This window comes from Lepisma saccharinum, chromosome 15, assembly GCF_977018435.1.
Source record: "Lepisma saccharinum chromosome 15, izLepSacc3.1, whole genome shotgun sequence".
NCBI classification, from domain to species: Eukaryota; Metazoa; Arthropoda; class Insecta; order Zygentoma; family Lepismatidae; genus Lepisma; species Lepisma saccharinum.
In genome coordinates this window covers 24,153,570-24,173,583 of record NC_139243.1, presented here as the reverse complement: position 1 = coordinate 24,173,583, position 20,014 = coordinate 24,153,570, and the positions used below count along the sequence as shown (strand labels likewise).

Here is a 20,014-nt window from a genome sequence, read left to right as displayed (position 1 = left end):
AACACTTGTCGGATCAAGTCATTTTCCTAGAAAGACCCAATGCAACAACGGTTGTTAGCTGTTGTGTAGTTGCTTTGCCTGGTTGTCAACAGATACTGTCTCAAATGATTACCCAAACGACATGACCGATTTCCCTAGCAATCCAGATACTTTTCGCCACACAATTTTTTTTCGAAGCTGAATTCATTTCTGCATTATTTCTTTATTAAATACACGGAACAGCTTGTACAAATAATAATGCGAAAAAGTCTGGTCTCCACTCAGTTGGCTGTAAGGAAATAATTTTTGGGGCGAGCTACTTACCAATTTTATTTTCATTACTACCACACAAATGTTTCCAAATCCTAAAAGTGATTTCTGCAATGTGTGTAACATACTTCATTAAATATGATTTCAAGGGAAATAATATTCTGTTCGAATTATCCGGAGTTCGAATTATCCGAGTTCGAATTAAACAGAGTCCACAGTGTATATACACTCATTGACAAAAAAGAAGTTAAGCACCCAGAAGGAAAAGTCCAATTTGAACGTCATTTCGTACACGTGTGTACCTTCGATATGTATGTAAATGATTAGAGTTGCAATGATTTGTAACATCTAGAACGGCCACCAGAGTGCATTAGTTGTGCCACCGCGTGGTAGTGTTATCAGGCCTGACAGCGTTCATAAAGCGTGTGTGGAACGTCAGACAGTCAGGCAACACCGTGAGAGAAGGTGATCACCACAGAGAATGCCTCGCAGACGCATCAGCCAGCATCACAAGCACTTGACGGAGTTCGAAGGGGCCGTATTGGGAGTCTGCATAACGCCGACTGGTCGAATCGTGCAATTGCCAGGTACCTCGGGCATTCAGATGTCACAGTAGCCAGATTTTGGCATCAATGACGTAAGGGCACCTACAGACGTAGTGAAGCTTCCGGTCGACCAAGACTGGCCACACCAAGGAAGGTTCGCAGTATTGTGCGCCAAGCATTTTGCAACCCCATCACATCAGCGTCTGCAATCCGGACATACGTACAAGACTTTCTACAACACCCTGTGTCATCCCGCACCATTCATCGTTGACTGGCAGCAGCCGGACTACGAGTTCACCGTCCCATGCGGAGGCTGCCGTTAACATGGAGGCATGGACTGTTGGCGACAGTGACGAGTGGCGTTGCATCATGTTCAGCGATGAATCTCAGTTCTGTATTACCATCGTGTGCGAGTCTGGCGGCATCGAGGGGAGAGGACACACCCCGGCATTACCCCTGCCATAATGGTGTGGGGAGCCATTGGGTATGACTTCAGATCACCTCTGTTAATGGTTTAGGGGATTCTGACGGCACAGCGCTACGTCACGGACATCCTGCGTCCTCATGCGTTACCCCTCTTGAGACAGCATCCTGGTACAGTCCTTCAACACGACAACGCTCGTCCGCACACGGTACATGTGTCTATGGACTGTCCGCATCATGTTGAGGTACTTCCGTGGCCAGCAAGATCACCTGATCTGTCCTCGACAGAACATATAAGGGATCAGCTCAAACGTCATCTCCGACACAGTACCGATTTGCAGGATATCGAGGGCCATTCCAGATCGAATCGGCGCATGTATCAAGACCCGAGGGGATGCTACATCCTACTGACATGGCGTCAGCAGTACGCCCGTAGTACACATACTCTGTTGTCCGTTTGATCTTATTTTGAAGTCATTGCAATATAGTCACATAACCTGTCAACAGGCGGTTTCATTTCACTTCCACCACTCCTTCTAGGTGCTTCATTTTTTTGGTCAATGAGTATTATACAGGGACCAGATCCGGTTCGTAGGACGGATGATGCAGCAGAGTAGATTAGTTGATTGATTGATTTGCTTTATTTTACTTTGCTTTATGTGCCACTTTTGGCTATTTTTGCGAAGATGGGGATAAGTGATGATATGATGAATTGACATCAATTCGAATTCGAACCCAGGACCCCTGACGTCGTAGCCCGATGTGCTGACCACTCCGCCACGGGGGGCGCCTACAGCGGAGTAGAGAGAGAGAGAGAAGATACCTCAAAGTAAGATGTCGATGAATGTTCGAGAGCAACATGAAACCTTTGGAATGCACAACCCTAGAAGCGAAACGTGATACCAAACATTTTTACTTGTACTCTTCTGATTGTATCACATGCTACAAATTGTTTGTTTGTTTTTGCTCTTCTTTAATCATTTCACTTCTCAGTGGTTTTATTTCGTGTGTTGTTGCAGAATTAAATTGTGTAAGAAACTCTCCACAGATTTTTCTCTTCAAGAAAAGTCAGGCAATATACATATTTAAGAGCAGTGCTGCCATCTTCCAGACACTTTTAGAATTATAAATTGTATATCTCTAGATATTCATAAACATTAGTCCCCTGCAGCGATTTCATAGCGTGCTACTACGCCAGAGGTCCCGGGTTCGAAACCGGCACGGGTATGGACGTTCTTTGTGAGTGCCCTAATATTATGTCAAATTGACTGTCTGACGCTACACGCACGCCTTAGAACGCTATCAGGCCTGATAACACTATCACGCGGTGGCACAACTAATGCACTCTGGTGGCCGTTCTAGACGTTACAAATTATTGCAACTCTAATCATTTACATACATATTATGCCTAATATTAGCCGACCAGCTTTAGGCTACGATTAACGTCAACCCAATCTAATTCGTCCGTAAAAACCTTGCAAGGTGTCTCAAAAGGCTCACAACACGAGGAAATTGCAAAGTGAGTTTGGTATGACCTTCAAATTGAAGACACGTGTCATACTACCCGACACGATGTTCTTGCATTATGAAGAACTTGAGATCCTGTCAGTAAGCGTTTATCTGATCATATTGACAAGTTCTTGTAAGTTACCTTTGGAATGGAACTTTTCATACAGGCTGTAGCTAGATAAATCAACTCATATAAAGGATGCGACACTGCATCGGGCGATTTTAAATGCTCCTCAGTTTAGACAAAATAATGCATAATACTCAATTAATACAAAATGAATAAATTTATTGATTGAAGAAGAAATACCAAACGAAAAAATAAATGTACAAATATAGACCTTATATATTGCGATTTATTTGAAAATAACATTACTACCATGCCCTCTATTTCGTTGCAGACACTCAATCAATAAGGTAGAAATGTGAGCCACCTCTTCCCGGATCCAATTTTTAAGTTCATCGAGAGTTGGTTGGAAGACTTTTCCTTTGAATTACCCCCAAGGAAAATAATCACACGCCGACAGATCCGGTGATCTGACGGGCCAAAAAAAATCCCCGTTCATGTTGTAATACACTATTACAGCGAATGTGCACTGTGCTCCGTTCTACGACTTAATCATAACTGAATGGTAAAGCAGGCTCCGCAAGATGGCGATAGTCACGTGTTACCTATGACGCAACAGCTAGCTATATATGGTGTTGCAAAATGGCCCGATTCATGCTAGAAAAGTTAAAATAACCATTAAAACGAGCATTACACTCTCCATTGTTTATTTTCTTTCCCAGCCTCCACATTTCTAAAGCTTCTCGCCCACTATTACTCTTCGAACTGCAGTGTGTTGAGAAACAGTGTTGCCACAATTCATCACATTCGAATACAAGCGCGCGAACTTTTTGAACAACCCTCGTACAATGCCTGTGGCTGTGAAAACCCATTGAATGCGTCCACCATAGACAGCGACTCGGCTTCAGCGTTTCACATTATCAAATTATAACCAGCGGGATTCAACCTAACATATTCGCCCTTTGTATACAACGGCGGAGAAAATAACACATAGGGCATGTTAGCATAAGCGAAGAAATAGACCCAATTTCCTGTTCCACGTTTATTAATTACCCGTTCCAGCGTTTAAATTGCAACCAGCCTCGTGCAGGTGGTGTGGGAGGAACCTTCAGTAATATCTGAGCCGCGTGTGTTTCTCTCTGTAATCAAACGCCCACGTGTGATCGCACAAGGCTACGATGGGTACGAACTCAATTTCCTATGCATTAGGAGCGGACAACAAGCTCCACTGAATGGAAATGCGCCAAGGGGGAGAGCAACAGGTTGTTCGGCTTTTGTTTCCCGCGCCGGAAGCAACAACACGCAACAGATGCCGTCGCGGCGTTGAAACAAGCGTGATTGTAACAAGGGTTGCACAAAAACCATTCTTGTTGAGCAAGTGTTGCCAGCAGGGAACGATACAATGGATGGATATGTTAAGCCATGGATTTGAACCAAGGGTCTATGGTATGCATTCATCTTATGGTATATGCACACACATCTCCCTCAATAGAATAGAAAAACAGAATAGAATAGGTGTACGTTACGCATGGTATGTGGCACAGCGTGAAAACATCATTTTGCAGGTTAATGAGGCCAGAGAGGGGCGGGGGGGGCACACCAGACAAAAATAACTATTTCTAATACTGCTTATTACGAGTTTATAGGACACTGCTTCTAATCTGATATTTACTGACTTAATACTGTTTTGACACATTTCAAAATATCCAAAATTACTGAAATCGCATTTCAAACTATTACTAAATAAAAATAGTGTTCATATATCTCAATATAAAATCGTTAATATGCACTATTCGTATAATTATAGAATGAAATCATGAAGTCAAAATATTATTTTACATACAGCAATGTAAATTCATTACAATGTCAAAATTAAAAGAAAATTAAACAAAAGAGAATGGTGAAAAATGTTGTTGGATATGATTATAAATTGCCACTTTGATAGATAAAATAAGTTTAATTTAGAAAACAGCCAGTTCTGTAATTAAATGCAATGAACGTCGCACTAGTGGCGCACCGAAAATGAAAGGAAACAATAATTTAGATACTTCCATTATCCTTTCTTTTAACCATCAAGAAGTTCTACTCATTTCAAATATGTATAAATTACAAGGGTAATTCGGAAAGTAACCGCCATTGTGGCGTGGCGCTAGTAGTAGAGGGCAGAGCGCAACCGTTGCTACATCACGCAATCTGTGATTAAGTAAGCTTCCAGCTGTGCTAGTGAGAGCATCGTAGTGCCGCGCGTGTGCTGGTTATAACGTCACAAAATGTGTGCTGCCATTGAAAATCCTGCCAAATGCGAGGTACGCGGGGTGATACGATTCCTATGGGCAAAATTTCATGGAACGTGGTACGACAATCACTTCTGAAGTTTACTGTAACACTTTGCAGAAACTGAGCAAGCCATCCAGAAGAAACGTCGCGGCCTGCTGACATCTGGGGTTGTGTTCGTGCATGACAACGCTCGCCCTCGCACTGCTCGGCGAACGCAAGACCTTTTGCGCCAATTCAAATGGGACGTTTTTTATCATCCCCCGTACATCCCGGGCTTGGCTCCCTCTGATTTTCATCTGTTCACTCGCATGAAGAAGTGGTTTGGGGCACAGTACTGTGACAGGTTGGTTGAATTCCCAGGCGGCCGTATTTTATGCAGAAGGAATTGGTAAGTTGGTGAAACGCTATGACAAGTGCTTGAATTTACATGGCGACTATGTTGATAAATAGAGGACAGCTGTACCTTTCAGATGTAAAGTAAAAATTTGATGTATCTACCTAGGTATGCGGGTTTTTAATTTACAGCCAACAGGCGGTTACTTTCCGAATGACCTTCGTAATTGTTTATTAATGGCAGCAATGTTGTCATTGTTGTGATTGTATAGGACGCCCGTACTTCAGTCTGCGTAACAAATATCCTTAATTTTTTTAAACCTTTGAAAAAAACAACTTTTGTTGTAGGTCCCGCCTATATTGTATGCCCCACGGCCGGCTCTGAATGAGGCAGTGGTGCCTTTCCTATGATTCTCCATAATGCCCTGATTTCTTCTCTTGCCTGCAGAGTGCACGTACACTCAATTTGGCAACCATGTCACGTTTTGTGTATGGAATGATGACTGCATGTGTTTCCTACACTATGTCGAGTAGTCTCTGGAGCAAGCGTACGAAAACAAGTCCTCTGCGCAAGTAGTGACTCGAGAGGGCTCGACAAGTGAAAGCGCGAGAGGGAAAGGAGTGCATGGAGGGGGAAATGTAGCTGCAGCAGCGCGCACTGCTTACTCGCACACAGCGTATGCCGGCTTTGCTCCACACATTCACGAGACAGAGTGCGGCCAATAGGAAGGCTTTCTGTTATACGATAGAAGAACAAGAGCGTCAGGAACATTGCCAACGGAGCCCAGCACGAAACGATCTTAGCGTACATGAGTAATTTTCAAAATGTTTAAGGAGAGAAGTTTGTAGCTGTATTTCTCTATTACTTAGCGTCGCTTTTCTGTCACTTTTGTCCGATTGAGAGGAGGAGGATGGAAGAATGATCTGTTAAGAGGGCAACGAACATGCGTGCCTAGAAAGGATTCAAAACAGCAAATTCTGGTTGCATGATCAAATGTCGACCACTTAACGTCGTCAATCATCGAGCCGAATGTCGTAGAGAAATAAACACATACGAGGAGATGAAGAAGGACAGATATTAATATGTAGAAAATGATGCGGAGAGGAAGAAATGGAGAGAAAGAGAATCAGAAGGAGAAGAAAAATCAGAAAGGTGTGCATGTACAAAAAGAGACAAAGATAAACAGAGTATGTGAAAAAGGAAATAAACTGGAGGGGAAAGAGAGAAATATATAGATAGAAACAAAATATTAGAATCCAAAATCTTTGGAGATATCAGATCCTAATGGATAATGAAGATTCAAATATTGGATCCTTGCTTGATTTGTCTTCATTTTTATTACTTAGCGTCACTTTTAGCTAATAGCGACGATGAAAATGCCTGGTGATATGCTGAAATGAAGGGACACTCAGATTCAAACAACCCTAGAGCCGAGATTCAAACCCGAGTCTTTTTGGGTAGTAGCGCGTTCTTCTAACCACTTTGCAAAGGAGATCGGCTCATAGGGGATTCGGATAATGAAAATTGTAATATCAGATCTTAATGTACTCCACTCTAAAAATTATGAAACTGAGTTTACACCAAATGTGGTGAAACATCCCATTTGGTGTAGCACAACACAACGAGTCATAAAGGTGTAGTGTGAGAGCAAATAGTGTAGCAGGACACCAAAAATGGTGTTAAACAACGTCAATTCCGCATTAACACCAAAAGGGGTGTTCTGTTCCAACCACTTTTGGTGGCAACTTACTTGCATATTCTTTAGAGTGTCTAATGAAGATTCGGATATAGGTCTGAGGCTACGGAATTTGGATATCGAATTTAATGTTCCAGAATCGGATTCCAATTCATGGATCAGGAGTCCGAGTAACGAATCCTACGCCTGGCTACGGAGTTTGGATACCGAATTCCATGTTCTAGAATCGGATTCCAATTCATGGATCAGGAGTCCGGGTAAGGAATCCTACGTCTGGCTACGGAGTTTGGATACCGAATTCCATGTTCCAGAATCGGATTCCAATTCATGGATCAGGAGTCCGAGTAACGAATCCTACGCCTGGCTACGAAATTTAGATATCGAATTCAATGTTCCAGAATCGGATTCCAATTCATGGATCAGGAGTCCGAGTAACGAATCCTACGCCTGGCTACGGAGTTTGGATACCGAATTCCATGTTCTAGAATCGGATTCCAATTCATGGATCAGGAGTCCGAGTAACGAATCCTACGCCTGGCTACGAAATTTAGATATCGAATTCAATGTTCCAGAATCGGATTCCAATTCATGGATCAGGAGTCCGAGTAACGAATCCTACGCCTGGCTACGGAGTTTGGATACCGAATTCCATGTTCTAGAATCGGATTCCAATTCATGGATCAGGAGTCCGAGTAACGAATCTTACGCCTGGCTACGAAATTTAGATATCGAATTCAATGTTCCAGAATCGGATACCAATTCATGGATCAGGAGTCCGGGTAACGCACCATACGTCTGGTTACGGAGTTTGGATACCGAATTCCATGTTCCAGAATCGGATACCAATTCATGGATCCGGAATCTGGGAAACGAATTCTACGTGTGGCTACGGAATTTGGATATCGAATTTCATGTTCCAGAATCGGATACCAATTCATGGATCCGGAATCTGGGTAACGAATCCTACGCCTGGCTACGAAATTTAGATATCGAATTTAATGTTCCAGAATCGGATACCAATTCATGGATCAGGAGTCCTGGTAACGCATCCTACGTCTGGCTACGGAATTTGGATACCGAATTTAATGTTCCAGAATTGGATACCAATTCATGGATCCGGAATTTGGGAAACGAATTCTAGGTGTGGCTACGGAATTTGGATATCGAATTGAATGTTCCAGAATCGAATACCAATTCATGGATCCGGAGTCCGGGTAACGCACCATACGTCTGGCTACGTAATTTGGATATGGAACTCAATGTTCCAGAATCGGATACCAATTCATGGATCCGGAGTCAGGGTAACGAATCCTACGTCTGGATTCGGATAATAAATCCATATTCGGTTATTGGATCTAGGATTCGGATTCAAATGACCACACTTCGAAATCGGTGCATATCCGGTTTCAGATTCAACCGTTGTAAAATGCGGCAATGCAATGGCAGGTTGTTTGTCGTTACTGTCTCAGAAGTCAGAGCCGTCTTGAAGGTGCAGTAAGGAGTTCTCTTCCTCCTCCCCCTCGCCAATATATGAAATCGATCCCAGCGATTTTGTTACGTTTCTGCGCAATGATTGCACGAGGGGCTATCCACGTCCAGCCTTCGAGCAGCGTTGCCGTGGAAACCCGTCCGTCAATAGAGCTGTTGAATGGAGTGATTGTATTCAAATAATCGGCATCCTTGTTGCGAAACTCATGCCAACAGTCGTCCTCACGGTTGCAATACGAGGAGATTTCACGCACGAGTTGATTCCACGTGCGATTATTGGTACTACTGGAGGTCCATTACTTCCTGTAATTGAGTGACTGGAGGTGAGCCAGAGCCTAGGGATGGACGATATCGTAAATTTCTTATCGCGATATATTGTCAAGGAAATATCGTCCCAAACGATACTATTTTTTTCCGTGTCGTGATTTCGGCGATATATCGTCTCCACGATTTATATCGCCAACTATCGTAACGATACATCGCTAACACGATATATATCGCTAAAATTTCGTGACGATATATCGCAGACACGATATATATCGCAAATGTAGCGTCTAGTTGATATCGCCTGGACGATATTTTTTCAATATCGCGATATATCGTCTGGACGATACATCGCCCAACACTAACAGAGCCTCTCTATATCCCGGGAATCTGTGGAGGAAGCGAAAGAAAGTAACTGCGCAAGTAGTGACTTGAGAGGGCTCGACCAATGAACACGTGCGAAACGGGGGGAAAAGCTACAGCAGCTGTTTGCATAGTGCGTACTTCTTTACTCCGCCCACTTCCTTTCTGGCACCCCTAGGGCTGGGGCAGGAGGGGGGTAACATGTACAAATAATCGAAAACGACCGATATTAGTGTGGATTCCATAGTTTTCGGGGTCGCTAAGATGAACAATGACCCTCTAAATGCCTTTCAACTCCAAGTTCATTTTACGCTATAGTTAGAATTCATTATTTTCCTGCCTAATAGAAGATTGGGATAAATAAATACCCGGGCAACGCCGGGCAATCAGCTCGTTGTAATAATAATATGTAATTAGAGCACTACGATATGTTTAAGCTCGGCCTGTTGAACTCTGAAAATAAAAATGATGCATATGTAGCAAACGTTTTATTTATGAACTGTGATTACGTCATTCAATCCTACATGCATGGTTTTGTTGACGCCTGTAGGATATTATTGTATTTTCTGGATAAATCAGCCCCGACGGTATGACGCAAAAGGGGAAAGAAGAAGAAGAAGATAAATCAATGAAGAGCGTATACTGTGCAGTTTCCAGGAGCAAAAAGGAAGGTTTGATAGACGAAGTGTTTCCAAAAGTTAATGGATGTGATGTATTTGTTACCTTGGATCTCAGAAGTGCTTACCTTCAAATAAAACTTGATGATCAAGCCAAACAGTTACTAGTAATGAATACCCCATGGGGATTGGTACAACATACTAGATTGCCATTTGGTGTACGAATCGCATCACAAATATTTCAAAGAACTATTGAAGGCATACTACAGGGATTAGATTTTGTCATTCCATACCAAGATGACTTACTCATTGTTAGCAAGGGATTAGAACAAGCAGTATCCAAAACACTTGAAGTTTTAAACCGTTTGAATGAGTACAATGTTAAGGTTAATTGGAGCAAGTGTTCATTCTTCAAAAACAAAATTGATTATTTAGGATATACTTTAAGTAAAGAAGGAATACATCCTTCTGAAAAGAAGCTGCATGCATTGACACAATGTCCAAAGCCTTGCAACACGAAACAATTAAAGGCTTTCCTTGGAGGTATTAATTTTTACAGAAGATGTGTGCCTAATCTGTCAGTTATCTTGTCGGATCTTTACAATTTATTGAAGAAAAATGTGCGGTGGCAATGGACAAATGATTGTCAGCGGCAATTTCAGGCAGCTAAACTGGCTTTGCAAAATACCAAGGTCCTTGTTCCATACGACCAGAAGAAAGAAGTTATTATACAGTGTGATGCATCTCAAAATGGATTAGGTTCGCAATTATGCCATAAAGTACAAGGGGAATTGCGTACGATTGAATGTATTTCGTGTACGTTAAATAAGCATGAGGTTAAGTATCCTATGCATGAAAAGGAAGCTTTATGTATCATATATGCAGTGAGGAAATTCCAAAAATACGTACAAGGTAGATCGTTTGAAATATGGACAGATTCAATGCCAGCTAAGCAATTGTTAGCTATGGAAAAACCAATTCCTATTATGGCGTCGCCACGCATTCAAAGGTGGTGCTTATTTTTGGCTTCTTTCACATACAAACTAATATGTACTAAAAAGGTTGAACTTGCAGACATGTTATCAAGGTTGCCACTTCCTGACGTACATGATGATGATCCTAGGCAAGAAGAATTTGTGTACCAGGTTACGCTTACGCCGAATGCAAAGCAGGCGATTTTGACGTATTTGAAACGAGATGAAATTCTTAAGTTAACGAAATCTTATTGCAAGAATGGATGGCCACAAGATGTGAAAGGGTTCAAAGGAGATGAATTGAAGGAACTGTTGGCGTACAAGAGAAGACAGGCAGAATTATGCATTACGGATGAGTTACTGTATTGGGGTCGGAGACTGGTTGTTCCCAAAGGAGTGCGAAATTACATTATTCAGAGAGTCCATGAAGATCATTGTGGTATTGTAAAAATGAAAGTAATGCTCAGAGAGAGATATTGGTGGCCAGGAATAGATAAGGCTATTGAAGAGTATGTAAATAAATGTGAAGTTTGTGCGGCAGTCAAGCCAAATACTAGTTCTAAGAACTATAGTGCATGGACTGAATGCAGACATCCGTGGGAAAGGATGCATATGGATTTTTTTGTGTATAGAAGTATTACTTATATCATAATAGTAGATGCCTACAGCAAATGGGTAGATTGTGATAGAGTTTCGTCTACTTCATTTAAAGAAGTAAAGCGTTATCTAATTAAACATTTTGCTATTTTTGGGCTACCAAAGTGTATTGTGGTAGATAATGGTCCCCCATTCTCATCTTCAGAATTTAAAACATTCTGTGATGAACGTCACGTCAATTTGTACCATTCTCCTGCGTACCATCCTGAAAGCAATGGTCAGGTCGAGCGCTACGTGCAGACAGTGAAAACAAAGCTAGACTGTGCTGTACGGGAGCAATTGAATAAGAATACGCATGTCAACGTTGAAGAATTGTTGCAGAGAGTATTGGTAGCTTTGAGAAGCGAATATAACGCATCAGGTGACAAAACGCCACAGCAAGTGATATTTTCCTACATTCTCAGGAATAAATTTGATGCCCAAATGGAAGAAATAATAGGTCAAAACTGCGAAAGGGATAAAGCAGAAGCAGATGAAAAGGTGAACCAAAGAGGTGATTTTGTATGGGTTATGTTACTATTTAAAGACAAGAGGAATGCTATGAGGTATGTCAAGGGAAAACTTATAGCACGGAAAAGCAAAGTTACATGGCTGGTGAATGTTGAAGGTAGAAACCGGGTCGTGCATGAAGATCAGTTAAAATGGATGCAAGACAAGAAAGATAGATATCATTTTGGAAGTCAGAAAAAGGCGGAGAATAATGATGAACGAATTCATGGACCAGATACAGGCCAAGACGGCGAATCAGTTTTCAGCGATGAAGACTTATTCATTACAGGAAAAAGTGAAAGTAATGGCAGTGGTTCTGTGGCGCCGGAAGCTTCTACACCAAATGACAAACCATCTACATCGTACTTGGATGATTCCTGCAGCCAACATCAGCGACAACAGCAGCATCAGTGTAGGAGGTCCTCTCGACAGAGAAAACCGCCTGATAGACTGAAATATAACTAAATCAAATAAGGAAGAGGGAGAATGTTAAGTGTGCATAATATCTGAATCGATATTCAATTGTTTGTAAAGTTGTTATTGATAAAATTGGAGAGTTCAGCCATCTTAGAAATGGTTATTGTAAGTTCAATATTAAATCGTTATTTTGTAATCTTGTTTCTATCTTTATACTGTGAAGTACCTACGTGTGCGAATCAATTAACCTCTGCATGTGAAAATGGTTCGGTTAACAGCTGAACTTGGACGATGACTTCTTAGCAGCACCAGGTCATCCTCCTTCAACTGCAAAGCATGGCACTTCTGCTTCAGTTTCCGCCTCTGCACAGAATATCGTTCCCTTAACTGCAGTTTCCAGGAGCAAAAAGGAAGGTTTGATTTGTTCCCGTTTCCAAATGTATATCATTTCTATCTACTTTCGCCAATGTAGCCCTGGGCCTCTTTAAGCGTTGTCATGTTAAGGTCGTCTTTGCTTTATTGTGAAGGGATATTGAAACATCCTCGAAGCCGATAAAGCAGGAACGATAAAAGTTAATAATATATTAAGCTCCACATGGACGTCAGCAGAATATTTCACAGGGAGGGGCAAGGAAGGTAATTTTTTCCAGGGAGGGCAAACAAAAAACATTGCTTAAATTGGAATTTATCATATTCATGCAATAATTAATTCAAATTAAATATCAATAAAGAAATTATGGTATAATCATAAAATGAAATAGTTCCAATTTGTCTAGCTTTGTTGCAATATAAATAAATGTTGGTGAAAAATACTGCTCAAACTAAAAAATGACAAATTTCAGATCCTCTTGCGAACCGGTGCAAGCAATTCCAAAGCCCACCGGTTGAGAAACACTGGCACAGGGATTTGCAGCCCGAGCCGGCAACAAGCTGAGTAGATGGCCTATCTTTCGGGGTTCACCAGCGGTTATTTCCCGCCAGTGTTGGCGAGAAATCAAAGTCTGTGAGAGGGGCCTGTCTCCCGTGCAGCCTCCAAATTTCAGTTTTAACGGTTGGGTCTTTCTTGAATTAGATCGGATGGGCGAAGCGACTTGCAGCCCTAGCTGGAAACCACGCTATGGCGACGGTGGTGAGGTCGAGTCGTGACGTCACACGCCCCGCTCGTCCTACTTCACAAGTCTTCTGGAGGACAAGGGTGTGGTATGCCCTTATAAGGGTCAAGCGGCGGCGTCAGGATTAATCATCTAGGGGTGCTAAGGGGGTGAAATTTTGGGGGTGCGATTTGAAAAGAAAGAGAACATGAAACACGCATGCATGTTTTAGCCATTACATCATATATCAATCAACTTTTGGTAGGCTTTTATGATAATATGCCAATGAAACGTAAGACTTCTAGTGACGTGCTTCATTTCTGGCCTCAACAAGCGCATGTTTTGTAATTTGAAACGAACAAAGCTTGTTTAGGTAGGCGAATGACATATATTTTGTCTTACAAAAGTAACGGGTGTGCCACTCGAAGGTAGCCTCGCAAAAAATCACGTCATTGCGTAAACATTTGACCGTTTGCGATGAAAGTTTGAGAGAATGTAATGTATTCCATGAGAAAGGTGACGCGACAACACTGTATGCCGTAGCTGTTGAGGAAGGGCAGGAACAAACAAGTTTCGCGAGTCGTTGTTGTTGTTGGCACTGTGTTTTCAGTGAAATGCGAAAAGTATCGTGAGGTGTTTGCTTGTTTTCAAGTCGTAGTGACAATGTATCGCTATTCTGTTGAAGAGCGCGTGTTTCTTGTGAAACGCTATTGGATAGTGGGTCATATAACGAGGATTATGATTATGGCCTCCCACGTCACCGATGGCCTCCCACGTCACCGGTTTTGAACCCACCAGACTTTTACCTGTGGGGTCAGCTGAAAGGCAAAGTCTGTCGGGACAAACCACGCACCCTCCATGAGTTACGGGAGAACATCCGCAGTGAAATCCAGGCAGTACGTTCTGGCAGACATATTCACAAACTTGCAACGTCGTGTTCAAAAGTGTTTAGTCGCTGGGGGAGGACATTTCCAGCACCTCATGTGATTTCATTTTATTTCTCACATATACAATTACATCCCTCTCCAACTACCCTTTGTACACAACAATCTCTGGGGCTTCCTTCAAGTGGGACACCCTGTAGAATCAATTTTTAAAAATAATGTCGAAGGAATGACAACAGCCACTGATCATTGGAGAGACTGTCCTCTAGTAGATAAAAATAAATACGGAATCTCTTTCAGATTAGGATCAAAAGCTTGTCTGTTGTATACAATAACAGCGGTGTCACTTCAACACCAAACATTCGGCGCTCAATATGACAAGGTTTAGTGACTCATACCTAACGAACGGATTTACAAGTGAAGCACCTTTCCAAAAATAGCTGTTTTAAACCGATCGTTTGAGATACGTATTTTAGGCCATGAAATCAAGTAAAATGAACAAACTTTGTTGCACCTTTTCGTGATATTAGCACATTTGTCCCTTTTTTACCTCCTCTTTGATGCTTCCGCATCTTTTTCTTTCCTTTACTTTCATGTTTTGTTAAAAAATTGGGCAGAAAAATAAATTATTTTTACTCTTCTTGAGCAGCTATATAAAACCCTATAGTCTCATTTTGTAGAGCAGAACGAGAGCTATAAAATAGTATAATATAATCATTGCAGCCCAAATAGTTCCCAAGATAATGTAGCAAAACCCGTGAGTGAAAACAAAAACTTCAACAAAGCCTATTTGTCAGAACCACAGTTCTCTAAGCGGTCCGCGCACATTATATAACCACAGTTCTCTAAGCGGTCCGCGCGCATTATATACAGAAGGCGCAGAAAAAGGGAGCATTGAATATAGGCATTTTTTCAGCACCTTTTTGAAAACATTTTCAGACCTTTTTTTTCCATTCCGACCATAATTTTGCATCTTGAAATCCTTTCCCTAGTCATAAAGGTAAGGTAATGATAATAAAGGTAATAATAAATAAATAAATAACGTAATATGACAATGCAAGAGTTAATAATGTTTTCTGTTGAAGGTAGGTTTTGGAAAAGGGGTGCTTAAAGGGGGACAAAATTGAGGGGTTCGCAAGCACCCGTTCCCACCCCTCTGGCGCCGCCCATGTGAGGGTCCCCGTCTGTAAATGACCAATGCCGTCTTATTCTGGTTGCATACAAAACCAAAGAATTACGAACAGAAGTACTGGCACAAATAGAGATGATAAAATTGTCTCTCGACAGTACAAAGATGGATCATGCAGTGTTGCCAGGAGATTACAAGTTATTGTGTCTCCTTGCTCTAAACACGTGCGATGGCTAAAGAAATACCACAGAGATTATTTATATCACAGGTGTACCATTCGACCAAGGGGAGAAATGCTGCTCTGGGCGTGGCAGGATTTCCACCAACAGCCACTTTGGTGACGTGATTGACGTCGTATATCATGCGATTCCCCCAACCCTCGAAGCCCACCCGCGGAGAACCACCAAGGCAGTAAACAGCCCCCTGACAGTCACGCCACCCGCTTTTCACACAGAAACTACGAGAAATTGCTTTCATCAAATGGTCTCGGACGGGAACCGCCCGGTCTGTGGGGGTGTGGGGGGAAGAGGAGAAAAACGCTACGCAAGCTTCAAAAAAGAAAAGCCGTACATTCAAGGTCTAGGTCGCAGTTTTCAATGTAGCCAACCAGTGTAATTTTCTACTAGATTATCAGACTTCAATTAAAGCAACAAAATTATCAGGTTCATTGGTTTCCTCTGCTTATTTATCAGAAACCAGCCTCTGTGGCTTAAGGATTATCTCAGCCTACTGAGTCTCGTGTTCGAATCCCAGAGGGCGACTTGCATATTCAACTTTATTCCATGTATAGATTCATCATCCATCATCATCTATGTGGAAGGACTGTTGTTTTAAAATTGCAAAACCTACGATGGTAAGTTCACAATGCTACATTCAATCGTTTAGAGTAACTAAAAATAAAAGTTGAATTTCAGCTCAAATTTTGTTTCAATAATGTTTTTTGGTTTTAAAATTTAAGAAAGTTTATTTTTATTCCTGATTGATGTTAATTGCTCACATTGTTATACTTGTTTCTTAACAGTCACTTGATGACTCATGATTATCTTTTGACTCCTGGTAATTTATTGACTCTTGGCTATTTGTTGACTAGCTATTAGTAATTTTTTGACTATTTGCTATCTCTTGACTCTTGGCCATTTGTTGACCCTTTTCTATCTGAAGACTCTTTTATATCCGTTGACTCTTGGCTATCTGTTGACTCTTGGAAATTTATCGACTTTTGGCTGTGTGTTGCTTCTTGTTCTCGATTGGCTCCTAGCTATCTGGTGATGTTATCCATGACTCTTGCTTATCTGTTGACTCATAGCCATTTATAGACTCTTAGCTAAGTGTGGCCGATCGTTCTGTATTGGCTCTTAGTTATCTGTTGATTCTTAGTTATCTGTTGATTCTTAGATATCTGTTGACTCTTGGTCATTAATTGGCTCTTGGTTATCTGTTGACTCTTGGTCATTAATTGGCTCTTGGTTATCTGTCGACGCTTGTTCATTTATTGGCTCTTGATTACCTGTTGACTCTTGGTCATTAATTGGCTCTTGGTTATCTGTTGACTCTTGGTCATTAATTGGCTCTTGGTCATTAATTGGCTCTTGGTTATCTGTTGACTCTTGGTCATTAATTGGTTCTTGGTTATCTGTCGACGCTTGTTCATTTATTGGCTCTTGATTATCTGTTGACTCTTGGTCATTAATTGGTTCTTGGTTATCTGTCGACGCTTGGTCATTAATTGGTTCTTGGTTATCTGTGGACGCTTGTTCATTAATTGGCTCTTTGTTATCTGTTGACTCTTGGTCATTAATTGGCTCTTTGTTATCTGTTGACTCTTGGTCATTAATTGGCCCTTGTTTATCCGTTGACGCTTGGTCACTTCTTGACACTTGGTTACTTCTTGCAACTTGGTTACTTCTTGACTCTTGGTTACTTCTTGACTCTTTGTTACTTATTGACAATTAAGCTATTTGTTGACTGATGATTTCTTGTCGAGTGATGGCTACTTATTGAGTGATGGTATTTGTAGGTTGGTGTTTATTTGCTGATTGACTGTTTATTACAGAACGAGTAATTAATTGAAAAGTTGAGGAACGATTACTGACAGATTGATAGGAAAAACCTTTGGCATTCTTCTTAAAAATCAGTGAAAATAAAGCCAAAACGTTTAACAACACTTCCTTAGAATCCATTCCCATCAGTATCCCCTGAACTACCATTCACCCAAAGTTTTCGAAGCAAACGACAATCTAAAGCCAGCGCTCACCTTTATTTGCATTCGATCTGAAAGCTGTGAGGAGAGGAGTAACTTCCGAGAATAGGAGATAAATCCACGAAATGCTCCTTCGGCATCCCCTGGGCGTCGATGCCCCCACCACGTAACGATGACAACGGAAGCGTCATTGTTGGACTCTTCAGTTATGCGGCGGTCTACAAAAGGGGGATTTCCCTCCCGATGCGAGCTTCGAATCCACTCCGTGGAATCTAGGTCGGGAGGATGAAGGCTTTTGCATCATCCGAGATTCGGCTTTTGCCACGATGTGCCACGCAAAGAAAAGAGGGGCTTGCAAAGGGGAGTAAGATTTGTTTCTGGAATTTTCGTCAAAGCTCCAGGCCTCAAAAGGGGAGGTCAAGAAGTACCCGGATTTGCTAAATCCGATTATTTTGTTATTGGTACCTCCCATTCATGCTAATACCTATCTGCAGCAGCATTTGCACCTTTGTTTTCGTGTAGTAATATATGGTGAATATGGCTGTATCATGTAGGGGAAGTCGGGGGAATATGAGCAGTTAGGGAATATGAGGTTGAAGCATTATCGCGTTTCCGAGACCGACAGTTGGCAGCACTTCGTTGAAGCCTCTACCAGTGCCCCACTAAATGTCGTGAGCCTAGCGACAGTCTTTGTTGTGTCAGCGTCATTTTAATGTATGTCCGTGAAAAGTTTTTGTCAAAATGTATTCTCATTGTTATTTAGGAATATTTGTATACGCTAAAATAACATGTAAGTTGTTAGTTTGACAAAATACCATAATAGTCATTTGAAAACGTAGTGATTAGGCTTTCTATTCAGAATGAAACAGTTTCGTATCATGTAAGCATTGTGGCACAGGATATGGTAATTCAAATCATTGCGACTGGGGAATACAAGCAGAGGTATTCGGGGTAATATCAGCAGAAATGGGGAAATATGAGCAACTTTTTTCGACTGTACAATATTCCAAAATTAGATTAATACATTAATTATTCTGGTCTTTAGAACATTTAAATTAAAGAAATGAATGTAATGTAACAATGTTATAAACAAATAAGTAAATATACAAATAACAATGAAAAACATTAATGTGTGATTTTTTCATTCTTTAACTGATGACTATTGTATGTGTCCCGTTTGCGGAGGAAACAATGACTTCAATGAAGAAAAATGGTTAAGGTGTGAGAATAGCAGTGAGTGGTTACATAAGGACGGTGTAAACATTGACGAAGATGGAGTCACCTTTGTATATGAAAAGTGCAAATTACTTTTTGGGTGGTGATGATGGAGACATTCCTTTTGTGGTGGATTGTGCTTGTGTAGAGTATAAATCGTAATAACTACCAGGTGCACGAAGAAAAAATGTAAACATTTTTATATATCCAGCTTTATTTGCAGTGGCCCATATTACCCGTGTCTGGGGTAATATGAGCAACTTGACATTATTTTGTAAAATATTGTTTTTACAAGAAACTATCTGTTTCTTCTTTTATCTGTTTTGGGTTAAAGTAGAAAGCAAGCTGAGGAATCAAACGGAGAAGCGTTTAAAACTGTAACAAATGCAGATTTTTAATTTTTTAATGAAAAACCTTAACTATGCTCATATTCCTCCGACTTCCTCTATAGTCACGGACACTGCCGGGTTTTAGTGAATACATTGACTTTCAATTAAATCTTTACAACCCAGCAGTGTCCATGACTGTACAATCACAGATGCTTCAATTGAAACAAATCTACTGTCTTTCAGTAACAGGGTCATTTCAACCCAAAAATGCTCTTGACTGTACGTACATTTACTGATATAACATACGGAAATATCAAACGCATATAAATAAAAAATTATCGGATATTATATAAGTATATGCATATACAGGTTTTGAATGTAGCAGCAAATGGCAATTCGCTTAGAAGTTACGAGAAAACGACAAAAAAACTTGCGAAATCTCGTGTTTTAGTTCGTGATGTTAACCCTAAGTTCGTCAATGGTTCGAGGGCTATTGGAATACACTTGGCCCTTAACTGCTCCCCATAAAAAGAAGTTACACACTGACAGGTCAGGGGATCTTGGTGGCCATCGTCCTTTATTCACAAATTTTTCGTCGGGGAAGACCTCCGATATCCTATTCATCAAGTGACGTGCAGTATTAACTGTCGCTCCATCCTGCTTGAAAGTAGCCATATAACTTCTCTTCATCTACAAATTATTATCACAAATCAAATCAGCATACATTCAGTTTGGGTATAGTTTTATTTGGGACAACCTGTATAAATATCTCTATGGAAATGCGAAATGCATCTATTTAA

At 41.1% G+C, this 20,014-nt stretch overlaps 1 protein-coding gene across 3 annotated transcripts in view; it reads right to left on the bottom strand.

Annotated features, from left to right (window-relative positions):
- Positions 1-20,014, bottom strand: part of unc-13-4A (BAI1 associated protein 3) — a 747,588-nt gene that overhangs the window by 670,270 nt on the left and 57,304 nt on the right. For all 3 annotated transcript variants that reach the window (XM_083136749.1, XM_083136752.1, XM_083136751.1), the window contains exon 2: positions 1-26. This exon is cut by the window's left edge and continues 610 nt beyond it. The gene's annotated coding sequence lies outside the window, so the exon portion shown is untranslated. The remainder of the gene's footprint in view (positions 27-20,014) is intronic.